Consider the following 17,325-nt stretch of genomic DNA (forward strand, 5'->3'; position numbering starts at 1 on the left):
CTTTGTTGCTTTTATGAATTTTGTCTTGCTGCTCTTTGTCCTATGTTGCTCTGTCTGTATGCTATGTCTTGCTTGTCCTATGTTGCTATTGTCTATATTGTAATTGTTTTTAATAACCTTCCCAGGGACTGCGGTTGAAAATTAGCCGGCTGGCTAAAACCGGCACTTTTACTGAAACGTTGATGTGCACTGTCCCTGTAAAAATAAAATAAACTCAATTAATAAACTCAAACATGAGTGGGTATGCTGTAGCCTAGGTTTCGTGGCCTATGTGATTAGTGGGAAGCAAATAATGTTGACGCACCCTTTACTAATATGCCTGACATTGCATTCAGCTTGTCAACACTTCTTACAAAGACAAGTAGTGATGAAGTCAATCTCTCTTCCACTTTGAGCAATGAGAGATTGAAAGACTGTACCTAAAATTGTGTATAAACAATCATACGAGGTTTTGCAATGATTCCTATGTCGAATGTAAAAAAAAATTGGGTTGGTCAGATGTGTGTAATGAGGAACATCCTCATGCTGCACTTGAAGCATTTATGAAACCGCTTATTCTGTTGACTGATAGTCATACACGGATCAAAAAAGTGACTGCTAGAACTGCCAAATCCCCATGGATAGATGATGAATTGAAAAACTGTATGGCTGAGAGGATGAGGCAAAGGGAATAGCAAATAGGTCTGACAACACAGCAGACTAGCAAACATACAGTCAATTAAATAAATCACATAACTAAACTAAATAAGAAACTATACTATGGGACAAAGATAACTTATATAAAGAATGATAGTAAAAAAGCTCAGGAGTACTTTAAATGAAATTCTAGGCCTATCATGCAAATTCAGTTGTGTGCTGTACAGCAGGGCAGCCGGCTAAGGCCATTATTGTTTTCTGTTTTTACTAATGACCTTCCACCGACCTTGAATAAAGCCTGTGTGTCTATGTACGCTGATGACTCAGTGTACATAGACATAGAGCTCCAGTCAGTTTTAGAAAGGGTAGCTAGTAATGGGCTGAAAAATATCTCAAAAACAATAAGATTTTTTTTTTGACAAATCACTCGCTTAACGCTGAGCCTAATTTAGATCTATAATTTAATAATGTGGCGATTGAGCAAGTTGAGGAGACTAAACTGCTGGGTGTAACCCTAGAAAGCAAGCTGTCATGGTCAACACATATACACTTAATGGTTGCTAAAATGGGAAAAGGTATTTTCATGATAGGGCGTTGCTCTGCCGTCTTGACATCTCATTCGACCACACAGGTCCTACAGACCCTAGTTTTGTTGCACCTGGACTACTGTTCAGCTGTGTGGTCATGTGCGAGAAAGGGGGACATAGGTAAATTGCAGTTGGTCCAGAACAAAGCAGCACATATCACACATGTATGTACACGGTGGACAAGTGTCAGTAACATGCATGTCAATCTATCCTGGCTCAAAGTTGAGGAGAGTTGAGTTGAGTCTTTGTGTGAGGTATTGATGTGTTGAGGGTACCGAACTGTCTGTTCAAGCATTTGGCACACAGTTCGAACAGTCTTTGGTACAACACAAAACATGCAACCAGAGGTCTCTTCACAGTCCCCAGGTCCAAAACAGTTTACATCATGATGTATTTCATTACGGTGTACGTTATCTTCATGCGATATCGTTCTGCCACATTTAATTACTTTTTACTTGTTAGCTGAAGGCTAGTCTATACTAGCGCTAGCAAATTCCACCTAATAATTATCATCAAAAACATGTGTCAATAACATCTCAATGAACTAAAACAGGAGGAAACAGTCATAAAGTATAATTGGCTTAACAGCCAATCTGTATTATTTAACATACTAGTAGAATTGTATTCACTTTTAGGAATGAGTAATTGTTTACAAGTTACTAGCTATCCACATATTTTCATCTTCTTCTGTGGTTTGGTAACTTCCTGTCCTTCTATGAATTTTGTCCGGACTGAAGGGTTGTGACTAGATGGAGTACAGCTACGACCGGCAGTGACTTTTCGTAGCAGGTTAGGATAGCGTTTTAGATAACCCTAACACTAACCCTATCCCTTTTCCTAACCTTAATCTAATTTTCCTAACCTGCTACATTCATTTTCCTAATCTGCTGTGTTAATTCTCCTATCCTGCTGCGTATATTATCCTAACCTGCTATGGAAAAGTAACTTCCTGTCATCACTTCTACCACCTAGTCAAAACTGGACTGAAAAAAACAGTATGACAGTCGTCTCGCAACAGAACCTTCAACCTCATTGTTGCATTGCGACATAGTGGAAGCTAAAGTGCTTGACTCAGATTGCATATATGTTAAGATAGAAATCAATTATACACTGTGTTGTTGGAGAACAGCTGGACATTTCCATAGAAAGCTGTATTTGACAGAACATGGAACAGCGCAGGGAATCACACACAGTTCTGTTGTAAAATGGGATTACTTTAGGCTGATGTTTTTGGCGGAATTTCTGTTGTGTGCCTTAACTCTCAGACTGAGGGTTTAACACTCTCTGAGAGGATTCCCTGGGTGTAGAGATTACGTACTCGAGTATCAGACACTTGACAGGGGAAAAATACATGTAGCTTAAATGTAAGTAATTACAATTGACTCACACTGGTTGTAGTTGACATAAACAGGCGGGAAGAAGCTCCCCAACCCAAGCCCCTTCTCTCTATTTCTCTTTCTCTCTCTCTCTTTCTCTCAAAAGCATTCCAATACTGCTGAAGAAATATTTGGATAGCTTGAAAAAACATGCAGCAAAAAAAATTATGTGGAAAGAAAAACAATGAACTGGGTGCCAGCCACCTCAGGGCATTTCACAAGGTGCAGCAGGCGTCAAAAGGCTTCCCAGTCTCCATCACAACAAAAAGGTTGATATGCATGTTGGCTCAGGCTTGCAAACGCCAAGCAAACCGAGCTTACCCCGTAGGCCCTGGCCTATGCACTACTACAAAAGGCTAGACAAAGTTGCAATTTCTCATTTCATATGTTACATATGTCCCACATGTTTTTTTAAATTGTTGATTGAATGTCGCAGTGCTAGGCTAGTCATTAGGAAAACATTTGGGTCTCGTCCAGCTAGACTTTCCCCCCTAAATTCAATAGCTTTATTAGTATGCTCTCAAATGTTTTGCTCAGACACCAGTTGAGTGGTCCAGATTTTTGGCCAACCTGATCTTTACTAAGAAAATTGATTTCTTATTTGTTCAGACATATCAGCACAAGCAAGACAATGGTCAGCAGCATATCTGGTACTCAAATAGACATAGAAGCAGATAAGATAAATGGAGAGATAGCCTATGTGTAGAGATTAGAGAATGAGAATGGAAGGAAGAAAGAGAGGAGAGAAGTCTCAGGAGCTGAGTCTTGCTACTCCACTGACAGATCCGTCACACTTTTCTGCCTCCCTGATACCAGCCCTCCCCTCCATCCCTCTCTCCCCACAGTGCTAGCAGGCATTGATCTGCATCCTGGTTCAAAAGTATTATCCAACACAGACACAGTGTCACAATTTGAGACAAAACGATGAATGAATACTTGATGCCGTTACTGCCAGCATCTATTAGCCTGGTTGGCGCCATAGAGTTTACACAAGTAGTTCACAGTACTGTATGCTCAGTTTCCACATAGTGTTGTACAACTACTGTGGTACTTGCTATTAAGTGGGCATTAAATTTCTGTCGGTAGATGACATATGGTGCTTCTGTAGGTATGTATCTCTAGAGTAATGTAATTGTAGTAGTATGATATAAGTTGTGTCTGGAGGAATCTGTAGTACAGTCTGTAGATACAGAGCAGCTGGTAGATGACATATGGTGCTTCTGTAGGTATGTATCTCTAGAGTAATGTAATTGTAGTAGTATGATATAAGTTGTGTCTGGAGGAATCTGTAGTACAGTCTGTAGATACAGAGCAGCTGGTAGATGACAGAAACTGTCTGCACTAATGAAGCACATCCTGTAAAAGGTTTGTATAGACACAATGTGTATAATATGTGAACATCTCTGGGGCATTGTGAAGACTGTATATGAGTGGTTTCAGATGGAGTTGGATGTACTGGCTATTACAGTATGTATGCTAAGATATAGCATAGTGCTGCCAGCATATGATGTAATGTGCAGGTCTATTTATGTGCCTGCACTTGTGTGTATATATACTGTATGTCAGTGTAGAGGGATGCTGTGTCTCGCTTGACTCTGAGGTAGTGTGATTGTATTTGTATGTATTAGGGATCCCCATTAGCTGCTACTCTTCCTGGGATCCAAACATATTAAGGCACTTACATTAGACATAAAACAAAGGATAACACAGTACATCATATAACATTATTACACCACTACATATCTACAATACAAAATGTATAATATGTATAACTGTGAAGAGAACAAAAGGAGAGGAGAGTGAGTCTGTGGGGTGAGAAGAGTAGAGGAGAGCTGAGCTGGGTCTGTAGTGTTTAATTAGAGATTGCAATCCCTTCACCCCTCCTTGTATGCCCAGGACCCGACAGAAGGAGATTTATGGCAATATGTATGCTGCTGACAGTATGATTGTGTGTGTGTGTGTGTGTCCCCGCATAAGTTGTGCACATTTGAGAGTGTGGCAGGTGAGCCTAGTGATGTATGAAACAGAAATTGTTTTGTAAGCGCAATAATCACATTTCACGGGGTGAGCCTACTAACACAGATGTCAGCCTCTTCTGTAACCAACAGATGTAATTCCATGCTGGGTCCCTCAAATTCAAATAAACATACACATAAATACTCATTATCCACTTTAATGGATTGCTTTAATCTGGCCTCTCTACCGGTACACTTGAACCATCCACTCCCATTCCCCTCCCTTCCCTAATTTCTCCTTCCCCTCTATATCTCTGTCTCCTAACCTCTCTTCTCCTCAAGCCGTCTATCTCTACATCCCTCCTTCACTCTCTCGTTCGCTACCTCCTTCGCCCCCTCCCTCTCTCCCTCTCATTCCAGCTGATCTGTGCAGTGTAGCGGGTGTAGGAGGGGGTGGGCCTGCCTTCCCTTCCTATCTGCCTTCCTGATTTAATGAGGTCCTATAGGGATTGGACTGAAGCCATCAAAAGCTGCACTCCTCTCCTCTCTGCCATACAGACAGCTGTGTTAAACAGATGTGCTGGCGTTAATGATAGCAGCACTGTCTCATACCCAGCATGTGTGAATGCAGGGATGGGGAACAGGAGAGAAACGAGAGGAAAGAGGGAGAGATGAGAAAAGGGGAGGAGAGGCGCTCTAGCATAGAAACAAAGCTCTTCTCTGATTAAGTGGAGGGAATGAGTGAGAGGAGAGGAGGGGGAAAAGGGAGGTGCGATAAGGGAAATCTCCTAGATTACAGATTACCTGGGGTGAGAGAGGAGAGAATACATTTGGAGGGAGGTGGAGGGAGATTAGGGTAGAGATGGAGAGAGGAGGTGAAGAGGTGTTGGGAGATTTGGGGCGAGATCAAATAAAATAAAATTTTATTTGTCACATACACATGGTTAGCAGATGTTAATGCTCCCTGTTCACCCACGACTGCGTGGCCATGCACGCCTCCAACTCAATCATCAAGTTTGCAGACGACACTACAGTGGTAGGCTTGATTGATTACCAACAACGACGAGACTGTCTGCAGGGAGGAGGTGAGGGCCCTCGGAGTGTGGTGTCAGGAAAATAACCTCACACTCAACGTCAACAAAACAAAGGAGAGGTCAGTACAGGTGCATCAAAGCAGGGGCAGAGAGACTGAAAAACAGCTTCGATCTCAAGGCCATCAGACTGTTAAACAGCCACCACTAACATTGAGTGGCTGCTGCCAAAATACTGACTCAACTCCAGCCACTTTAATAACAGAAAAATGCATGTAAAAAATGTATCACTAGCCACTTTAAACAATGCCACTTCATATAATGTTTACATACCCTACAATACTCATCTCATATCTATATACTGTACTCGATACCCTCTACTGCGTCTTGCCTATGCCGTTCTGTACCATCACTCATTCATATATCTTTATTTACATATTCTTCATCCCTTTACACTTGTGTGCATAAGGTAGTTGTTGTGGAATTGTTAGGTTAGATAACTCGTTGGTTATTACTGCATTGTCGGAACTAGAAGCACAAGCATTACGCTACACTCACATTAACATCTGCTAACCATGTGTATGTGACAAATAACATTTGATTTGATTTAATGCGAGTGTAGCGAAATGCTTGAAGAGAAGTGGAGGGAGGTGGACAGGTGGTTTGGGGGGAGGGAGATAGGTGTAGGGAAGTGAAGAGGTGGAGGGAGATTGGGGTAGAGATTGAGAGGGATGGAGGTACAGTAGGTGGACAGCCCAGACACTAAATCCTCCTGGTGTCTTTGTGAGAGCTAACAAAACCACAAGCTGACAGCAGCATCAGACCATAAAAGACTGGGAGAGAAGCGTGAGAGATGGAAATGGAGAGAGTTTATTGTTAATTAGGATCTATGGGAAACGGAGAGAGAGAAATAAAGAGGAGAGAAGAATATAGGAGAAGGAATAGGAGGTGGATAGAGAGAGAATTGCAGTTCGAGGGAGAGCATAGTAAAAGGGAAACAGGAGAAAAAAGAGAGATTCATTCACTCATCCTCTCTCTCTCTCTCTCTCTCTCTCTCTCTCTCTCTCTCTCTTTCTTTCACTCACTCACTGGGAGAATCTCAATTGCATACTCCTCTCTCCTCGCTTCCTTCTCAAAATCAATTGGAGGAAAAGGTCACAGTGGACGGATCTCTGGCTTCTCATCCAAAAGTTTTTGAGAAGGAGGCGAGGAAAGAGGAGGGAGGATGCGAGGGGATTGTAACTCACTCCCTCTAACTCACCCTTACTCACTCTCTTTGTCTTTATCTCAGCCAGCTCTGCCTCTGTCTTTCTGACCATCCCTCACACACAGACATAGAGTTAAGTAACAGCAGGGGGCCTCAGGATTCCCAGAAGTTTCTCATTATGGGTACAAAGAGGTGGCCCAAACAAAGGCCTAACCTCCGCGCTGTGCTGGGACGCACACAGAGAGGTACGTATGGTTCAATCATGCCTTGTTACCAGGATGCTGATTATGCTTCCCTGGGTTATTTTTCCTGCAGTCAAATGACCAAATTTCCCTCATGGGTGGAATATTATTCATATTTTTTATAACTTCATAATTAATAGATATACTTTTTTTACGTCGAAAATCTGGTGTGTCTATGTCAAACGGTTTCATTATATTTCAGTTTTCTGTGATGTATATAGAGTGTAGTATTGGTATGCAAACTGAAAATGTAATAAATGTCAACTCCATATCTGACATGGTAAAGGTATCTTCTTTTTTAAAGCCCATAACCACGTGTGTGAGGTGTATACTTTTGTTGCGAGGTAGATTTGTTTAAGACCAATAAACACTCTGTCTGATCGTGATTCATCGCACTGAAGTGAAAGGTTATTGTAGCATAAAACAGAGAGAGAGGGTCTGATGTGAAACAGCACAATGAGTTACAGTATCTCACCTTATTCTTAGAGAGAGAACCTTAACCCACCCATCTGATGTCAGCTTAGAAAGGAGAATTTGATGATTGATGGTTTAACTGAGAACGTAATAGAGAAAGAATTGTGTCACACTGTATTGTGTTCCACTTGGACAGGCCTACAGTATCCTGTTTTCATCAGAAGAATCAGGGCAGGATTTGCTCTCACATAGACAAGTGTGTGTGTAAATTGCCTCTGCATGTCACTGTATTTAGCACTAAACTACATCCTAATGGAATTACTGTGTGTTTATAAATGTGAGTTTTGGAACAGGGCCATGGCAAAGCTTTTTGACAGGACTTAGTCTTATCACACATCACAGGCCATGTCACAGGACCTAATGTGGTAATGAGGCTGTCAACCTGTCAGTTAAGAGATGTTGACTGAAATGTTTTATTTTTTGACATTTTTATTTCACCTTTATTTAACCAGGTAGGCCGGTTGAGAACACCTTTATTTAACCAGGTAGGCCAGTTGAGAACACCTTTATTTAACCAGGTAGGCCAGTTGAGAACACCTTTATTTAACCAGGTAGGCCAGTTGAGAACAAGTTCTCATTTACAACTGTGACCTGGCCAAGATAAAGCAAAGCAGTGCGACACAAACAACAACACAGAGTTACACATAAACAAACGTACAGTCAATAACACAATAGAAAAGGTCTATGTACTGTGTGTGCAAATATAGAAGATTAGGGAGGCAAGGCAATAAATAGACCATAGAGGCGAAATAATTACAATTTAGCATTAACACTGAAGTGATAGATGTGCAGATGATGATGTGCAAGTAAGTATACATACTGGGGTGCAAAAGAGCAAGAATATAAATAACAAAATGGGGATGAGGTAGTTGGGTGTGCTATTTACAGATTGGCTGTGTACAGGTACAGGGATTGGTAAACTGCTCTGACAGCTGATGATTAAAGTTAGAGAGGGAGATATAAGTCTCCAGCTTCAGTGATTTTTGCAATAAGTCAATGTTGAAGACATCTCATATGTGTACATCCAGGAGAATTTGACAGGGTTCACAATGGGGATGATATGCAGTCCGTCATGTGAACTACAGAGAGAAAATCTGTGTGTGTGTGTGTGTGACAGAGAGAGAGAGAGAAAGAGAGAGAGTGAGAGAATGTGTGTCTTTGTGCGTGGCCTTGGTATTGCTGATGTTGACTGTCCTCTTTGTCCAGTGCAGTGGAACATCTTGACCAGCAGTAACCCTAGATAAGTTGCTAGCGTCAAACACACACACACATTTCTGACCTGTATTTCATTCATTCATTTCATTCATCTCAAAGGGCAACTTTCCCTTTGAGGCTTTGAAGGCTCTGTTGCATACAGTAGCTGCAAGACTTCACTTTTGGAGAACCGGTGGCTTTGATTGGCTTGAAGTGATCCCTTATGTGGCAATTATCTCAGAGGATTTTCATAGGCCATCAACCTTGTTAGCAAAGAGGCAAGTCAGTAGTTCTCCCCTGGGTCTGGGACTGCCTGTCTAGAGGTGTTTAGAAGATGAGCTCTGAGGAGATTTCATAATCACAGCCACCTGCTGGCTAATCTGCTGTGTGTGTGTGATCTTGCTCTAGCTCTGATAATATGAAGGAGCCAGAGGCCACAAACAGGGTGAAATGTTCAGGAATCCAGAGTTCAATTTGCTCTGGTTGGCTACTAGAAACCATTATGTCTGCTTCTTTACATAAGCATGGACATTTCACAAACACATTAGTTGCAAACTTACTCTGTCATGCCATTTTAATTTAATTTCGTACAGGGATGCCAAATAATTATTACATATTTTATTTTTTATTTTTTTATTTCAACTTTATTTAACCAGGTAGGATAGTTGAGAACAGGTTCTCATTTACAACTGCGACCTGGCCAAGATAAAGCAACGTAGTTTGACACATACAACAACACAGACTTATACATGGAATAAACAAACATACAGTCAATAATACAGTAGAAAAAGTATATATACTGTGTGTGCAAATGAGGAAAGATAAGGGAGGTCAGGCAATAAATAGGCCATGGTGGCGAAGTAATTACAATATAGCAATTAAACACTGGAATGGTAGATGTGCAGAAGATGAATGTGCAAGTAGAGATACTGGGATTCAAAGGAGCAAGATAAATAAATACATACAGTATGGGGATGAGGTAGTTGGATGGGCTATTTACAGATGGGCTATGTACAGGTGCAGTGATCTGTGAGCTGCTCTGACAGCTGGTGCTTAAAGCTAGTGGGGGAGATATGAGTCTCCAGCTTCAGTGATTTTTGCAGTTTGTTCCAGTCATTGGCAGCAGAGAACTGGAAGGAAAGGCGTCCAAAGAGGAATTGGCTTTGGGGGTGACCAGTGAAATATACCTGCTGGAGCACGTGCTACGGTTGGGTGCTGCTATGGTGACCAGTGAGCTGAGATAAGGCGGGGCTTTACCTAGCAAAGACTTGTAGATGACCTGGAGCCAGTGGGTTTGGCGACGAGTATGAAGCGAGGGCCAGCCAACGAGAGAGTACAGGTCACAGTGGTTGGTAGTATATGGGGCTTTGGTGACAAAACGGATGGCACTAGCATTTCATAGCATCTCTACTTGCTCAATCTCAATACAGTCAGTAGTTTTGTATGGCACATTTGCTTGAGTGAGGGTAGAGAAGAAAGGCATTGTTCATAAGAATATGTTATTATGAGAACTTTGATCAACTAGCTAGATATCATTTTCCATTTGAGTGTATGAGGATTCGCCCACTCAGAGGTACAATTTTAAACTAATATCAGATGTTCTCTTTTCCACATCATTATCAGCATCTCTCTGAGCGGTTTTGAGACAGTAATTTAGTTGTTTCCTCAACCGTAACAAAGAGGCAATCTATGCTTGACCGACCATTTACATGTTAGAGAATCTATTCGCCCTATCCACTTCATGGAATAGGTAATCAAGACTTCCTCTACTTTGTAGGCTGTATCTCCCTATTCCTATGCATGGTACAACCTCGAGTGTTTGCTAAGAGGTACATTTAAGCGTGTTCTTTTACAGTCATCCAGGCCAGTGTGTGATCCCATCTCCCATTCCCTCTACATGGCAAGTGGCTAAGAGGCTGGTAGGCAGGGAGGCCCCCGAGGGATGGCCCAGCTCCAATTATCTCTACCTCACAGCTACATTGTGATGCTCCAGTCATGAGAACCGTCATCGGACTCCTTGGAACACACTGGGAAACTGCAGTTCCAGTTTTACATCTCCCTGGCCCTCCCTGGCCCTCTCTGGCACCACATGCAATATAACCAGCAGCACACTGGAAAGTCTAAAGAAGTAGTCGAAAGCAAAAACTCACAATGTAGTTAGATTCACACGAGCCTTGCCTTGCGTGCTATACAGACATTTCACTGCATTGTACAGTGTGGAGTACTGTTGTACGATGTATTGTGCTGTTTTGAATTGGGATAGTTCTTTGGTGTGTGAGAGAGGTGGTGTGGGAAAAGGCTTGTTAAGCTGTGTGTTTAAAGCTGTTTAAAAGGCTGCTGCCATAGTCTCTGGGTATATCTGATGGCTCTATTACTCACTGCGCCTTGAGGTTTTACTTTCTTTAGTTGAAATGAGAATCCAAGGTGCCTACTGCCTCCGTTAATCTATCAAGTGTGTGTTTGTGTGTGTGTGTTTGTGTGTGTGTGTGTGTGTGTGCAGCAGCAGCCAAAGAGCTTCCTCTCTAGTCTCTCTTCCACTTCTCTGTGGTGCGTGGTGCGTTGCTAGGACAACTCCTCTGGGTGCTGGCTGCATCGCTACGTCTCTCTCAAAGCCGGAGCTTGGGGAACCTCCTCGCCCCGGGAACGCAGCATAAAATTGGAATAATCGCTGTCGATTATGGTACACAATGGCCTGCTGCTTCTGAAAGATTCATTCATTCCGGAAAAATAGAACTGTGGAGGGAGGGGGAGGCCAAGGGGTGGCGAGAAAGGGGCACCTCACTCCCCTCTCCGCTCCTCTTCTTTGCTCTCCCACGGTGGGCATAGGCATGACATCAGCGGCCCTCAATGGGACTGGCTTTCTGGACATGCCTGCTGCCCGCTGCCCCCTTCCAACCCTCCATACCCCCCTTCCTCCCCTCCCTCCCTTTCTCGCCCCTGCCAGCTTGGACCCAGTGCTTGGCTGGGTGAGTTGGGGCCAACACCACTGTTTGCGTGAGAGACAAAAGCCCCTCGGAGGGAGAAGAGGGGAAGCAGAGTGCTTCACATGGTCCCAGCCAAAAGCAGGGATGGCTGCCTCCCTCCGCTCTCCTCCTAGCAGGCCTCTCCTTTGGCTTGGTGGTGGTGGTGTGACTCCCGTATGCCTGTATCGTCCTCTCCCCCTCCTACCTCATCCCCAAAATGGTATCTTTCCTCTCTGAGCTAGAGCTCTTTGAAAGAGTATGACATGTCAAGGGATTTGGGATGAGTGATTTCTCATGCCACAACCTCTACTGACAGTGATTGCATTCCCCTGGCTTTTGTTGGGCTGATGACCATTTGTCTGGGAGAGGAAATAGCTTTCCAACACATTTCCTTCATTAGATCTAGAATGATGTGGTACTGCTCTATAGGTTGTGTACTCCCATGCTGCTGTGAGTCAGGGGACAAATCAGTATGACACCCAACTCTAGAGCTTTTCTCCTTAGTCTGTGAAGTCGACTTTCAGTCTGAATGCAGTAATAAATCCGTTTTTGATATTGTCCTCCTAATGTTCCATATGGCCTAAAGTTTCCTTGACAGTAGATACTGTCTGTCACATATGGAAACATGGTTTCTATCTTTATATCAATCTGATGGATAAACTATTATATAACATTAGAAGATAAATATACAGAGACTGAAAAACAGCTTCTATCTCAAGGCCATCAGACTGTTAGCTAGTCAACACTAGCCGGCCTCTGCCCAGTATCCTACCCTGAACTATAGTCTCTATCACTAGCCAGCTACCACCTGGTTACTCAAACCTGCACCTTAAAGGCTGCTGGCTATGTGCATAGAAATGGAACACTGGTCACTTTAATCATGTTTACATGTTGTTTTACTAATTTCTTATGTATATACTGTACTCTAGTCAAGGCCTATATTTAACTATTGCTGTACATGTACTATTCTATCCTATGTATTCTACAGACATATTACCTATACCTGAAATATCCATATACTGTACTGTCCATAATTTCTATACATCCCATCACATATATTTATTTATACTCTGGACCGACATTGCTCGTCCTAATATTTATATATTTCTTAATTCCATTCTTTTACTTTTTAAATGTGTGTGTATTGTTGTTTATTGTTAGATATTACTGCACTGTTGGAGCTAGGAACACAATAATTTCACTACACCCGCAATAACATCTGCTAAATATGTGTATGCGACCAATACAATTTGATTTGATATATACAGTTCTTCATCTCATGTACATGGCAACATTCTGACGCATATACAGATATATTTTAGGATTAAAAGTTGATCAGTAACCATCATGATGGGACTTCTTCCCTCTATATTGTATACTGACCACTATTTTCCTGCATAAAGTTCATCCCTTTGACCTCCTCATTACCAGGAAGCTGAGGACAGCTGATGCAACATTTCCCCCTGCACCAGTATTGAGGACGCTGGTTGACGTCCACCATATATGGTCTGATGACATAGCTGGACACTGCTTCCCATTAACGTCTCCTCCTCTGACCATGACGTCAATGTCAGCATTATATACATCAAATCTTCAGGTAAACATTAAGCAGCTTAAGAAGCACTGACCATGCCATACAATTAGAGAGCTCTCCTTTCTCTCAGTCTCTCTCACTGGCCCATCCAGAGGATATGAAACCCAGACGAGAACTTGATAACCCGGGGGGGTTACAGCTAAAACCAGCCAATGCGGAATAGATGGAGCAACCCCCCCCCCCCCCTCCCTAAACTGGAGTGTTGACTCCTCCCTCTAGCCCCCTGTGTATTGTGTGTGAGTCTGTGTGTGTGAGAGATTGTGTGTAGTTCCTGTGCACAGAAGCCTGGTCCACTTCAATGGTAGTGACAGACATCAGGACAGACTGCGAAGCTTTGGGCAGTGTGGCTGAGGTGGGATGCTTGTCTCTCTCTGGATGCTAACAAAATGCTGCTGGCCTACTATGAACTGTAGCTGAGTTTTTGGAAGATCCAGTTGAATTACACAGAGCTCAATATGCTGAGGTGTGTTGTCTTCGGATGTACTTACGACAATGTCGGGAGCACCAGTGTCTCCACCTTGTCTTTCTACTGGCTGATTGACACTTTCTGTACAGCATAGCATGAGGCAGAATATTATCTAACCTTGGTCAATGTACACAGCACCCAGCTAGCACATGCCGCTGTGAGCACCATATGTTTCTATAGTGGGAATTCCAGTACCTCAGCATAACGTTTTCTACAGGTTTCCTCATTGTTTTATTTAAAAGTCATGTTCTCAGAACATTAAGAAAACTTTCCATGAAAACCATAAGAAAACATTAGTAACATTCAAAGAACGTTCTAAGAATGTAATATAACAACATTTACATTCCATTCTCAGTGTCAACAAAACTCTCTCTATCCTCTATCTTGTTAAGTGTTGCCAGGTGGGTTCGCTATGTCCACTAATTGGCCACACCTGCTCTTAATCTGTTTGAATAGACTAAAATGAACAGTTTTGTGTCAAAACAGTTCAGCTAAGCCAGCATTGTTATTAATAGTCATATTGAAGCATGTTCTCAGAATGTTATTTAACCCTTGTGCTTTGCTGAAGAAAAATGATGTCCATTGTGGTATGGGTCAGATTGACCCGCACAGTTTAAACACACTCAAGGCAGTCAAAGAATCATGTTAAAACAGCCAAGACTTTATTTTGTCTTGTCAAACCTTTCAGAAAGAAGAAATACAATAACATTTTATTTTAAAAAATATTTAAGAACTATTTGTTAAACATATTTCCTTTCTCAAAAACAAGCATTTTCTGTTTGGAGCTCATTTTTGAGTCTGTGTCAGAGATCTGCTGCTCTCACACTGAGAAGGAGAAGCTTGGGAAAGCTCCTTTTCACCCAAACATAATTATAAGAGTGCAGCCAGAACCAGTCTAAACAAAATACATCAAATACACTTGTTTATTTTGGACCTGTCGCAAATATCGAGCTTCAATGCCATACAATGCCATACAACACTCCTTCCGTGGCCTCCAACTGCTCTTAATCGCTAGTAAAACCAAATACATGCTTTTCAACTGTTCGCTGCCTGCACCCGCATGCCCGACTAGCATCACCACCCTGGATGGTTCCGACCTAGAATATGTGGACATCTATAAGTACCAAGGTGTCTGGCTAGACTGTAAACTCTCCTTCCAGACTCATATCAAACATCTCCAATCCAAAATCAAATCTAGAGTCGGCTTCACTCACGCTGCAAAACTTACCCTAGTAAAACTGACTATCCTACCGATCCTCGACTTCGCTGATGTCATCTACAAAATAGCTTCCAATACTCTACTCAGCAAACTGGATGCAGTTTATCACAGTGCCATCCGTTTTGTTACTAAAGCACCTTATACCACCTACCACTGCGACCTGTATGCTCTAGTCGGCTGGCTCTCGCTACATGTTCGTCGCCAGACCCACTGGCTCCAGGTCATCTACAAGTCTATGCTAGGTAAAGCTCCGCCTTATCTCAGTTCACTGGTCACGATGGCAACACCCACCCGTAGCACGCGCTCCAGCAGGTGTATCTCACTGATCATCCCTAAAGCCAAAACCTAATTTGGCCGCCTTTCCTTCCAGTTCTCTGCTGCCTGCGACTGGAACGAATTGCACAAATCGTTGAAGTTGGAGACTTTTATCTCCCTCACCAACTTTAAACATCTGCTATCTGAGCAGCTAACCGATCGCTGCAGCTGTACATAGTCTATCGGTATATAGCCCACCCAATTTACCTACCTCATCCCCATACTGTTTTTATTTTATTTACTTTTTCTGCTCTTTTGCACACCAGTATCTCTACCTGCACATGTTCATCTGATCATTTATCATTCCAGTGTTAATCTGCTAAATTGTAATCATTCACTCCTATGGCCAATTCATTGCCTACCTCCTCATGGCTTTTGCACACAATGTATATAAATTCTTTTTTTTCTACTATGTTATTGATTTGTTTATTGTTTACTCCATGTGTAACTCTGTGTTGTTGTCTGTTCACACTACTATGCTTTATCTTGGCCAGGTCGCAATTGCAAATGAGAACTTGTTCTCAACTAGCCTACCTGGTTAAATAAAGGTGAAATAAAAATAAATCAATCTGTACGCATGAAAGCCTCCTGGTCAAAAGGATCCACAACATCATGTTTGTATACAAAATCTACACAGACATTCCACAACATTTTATTTAATTAAATAATTTAATTTCATGGAGAAAAAGAGAGGTTAACTAGTATTTTAGACAACTCAAAAGTGGAAATGGTTCAAATTGACCCACAATGTTATAGGAGGGTTAATTACCTTCAAATAAGCTATAATTTCCATTCTCAGAACATTAATAAAACCTCCCAGGAAGACTTTCAAGGAACCATAGTAAAACGCTCTCAGAAGCTCCCTGCAACAGAAAAATGTATGTTTCTAGAACAGGAAAAATTTTCACTTCCGTTCTCAGAAAGAAAAAACATTCAGTTTCACTGGTCAGGAAACCTATTTCTTCATTCCCAGAACCAATGGGAAAACAAAAACATACATTCACAGAACTTCCAAGGAACCAAATGTGCTAGCTGGGCACTCACTACACCAGAGATGAAGTGCATTCCTGTAGTCCTCTGCTCATCTCTTTTCATCTCTGGCACATTGATCCTCTTCTTGATCACTGGAAGGTCTTTTGTGGGCTGGTGCCTCCAATGAGCAGAGAAAACCTGCTCTGTGGGAACATGCAGAGGTTTCAATGTGTCTAGTACATTTTCTATAGGCTGTTTATACTCACCTGATAGGGATTATTGTCATAACAATTGATGCTAACTGGTACAAAAATCAAGTCCATGAAACAGAAATATATTTTTGCATGGAAAGATCAAACCTGTGACCTAGTGTTCTAAATCACTATGCACAATGTGACGGTACTGTCTGTGCCTGGAAATATGTCTGGCCAGGGTAGTTCAACCTTAATTCCATTACAGGGAACTAAAGAAAAACAGAAAGGGGATGTTCAGGTTTTTATGGCTACTGTCCCCATGTACACAGAGAGCTAATATTAATATGCAATCTCTCCTGGCTCAAAGTGGAGGAGAGATTGACTTGATCATTACTGGTATTTATGAGAGGTATTGACATGTTGAATGCACCGAATTATCTGTTTGAACTAATGGCACACAGCTCAGACACCCATACTATAAGGGCACAAGGCGAGACCCAAATGCAGACACAAGAGGCAGATGGTTGAGCTCCGATATTTATTATACCAAAAGGGGTAGGCAAAAGGCAGTTCGGGGACAGGCGAGAGTTCATAAACCAGGTCAGAGTCCAAACAGTACCAGGCGATAGGCAGGGTCGAGGTCAGGACAGTCAGGGGTTCAGTGATCAGGTCCGAGTCCAAACAGTACAAGGCTCGAGGTCAGAACAGGCAGAGTGGTCAGGCAGGCGTATTTGGCGTCAGGACAGGCAAGGGTCAAAACCAGGAGCGATAGGAAAAAGCAGAGACTGCGAAAAATAGGAGAAACGCTTGTTGACCTGGCAAAACAAGACAAACTGGCACAGAGAGATGGGAAACACAGGGATAAATACACCGGGACTAATAGGGAAAACAGGAGACACC

General features: G+C 42.3%; 1 protein-coding gene across 4 annotated transcripts in view; it reads left to right on the forward strand.

Moving 5' to 3' along the window:
* Positions 1–17,325, forward strand: part of LOC109867359 (excitatory amino acid transporter 2) — a 59,873-nt gene that overhangs the window by 15,194 nt on the left and 27,354 nt on the right. For 2 of the 4 annotated variants that reach the window (XM_031801770.1, XM_020456481.2), the window contains exon 2: positions 13,097–13,262. The exons of the other annotated variants lie outside the window; for them this stretch is intronic. The gene's annotated coding sequence lies outside the window, so the exon portion shown is untranslated. The remainder of the gene's footprint in view (positions 1–13,096; positions 13,263–17,325) is intronic. 4 annotated transcript variants of the gene reach the window in all.

The sequence above is a fragment of the Oncorhynchus kisutch genome, linkage group LG22, assembly GCF_002021735.2.
Source record: "Oncorhynchus kisutch isolate 150728-3 linkage group LG22, Okis_V2, whole genome shotgun sequence".
Lineage (NCBI taxonomy): Eukaryota > Metazoa > Chordata > Actinopteri > Salmoniformes > Salmonidae > Oncorhynchus > Oncorhynchus kisutch.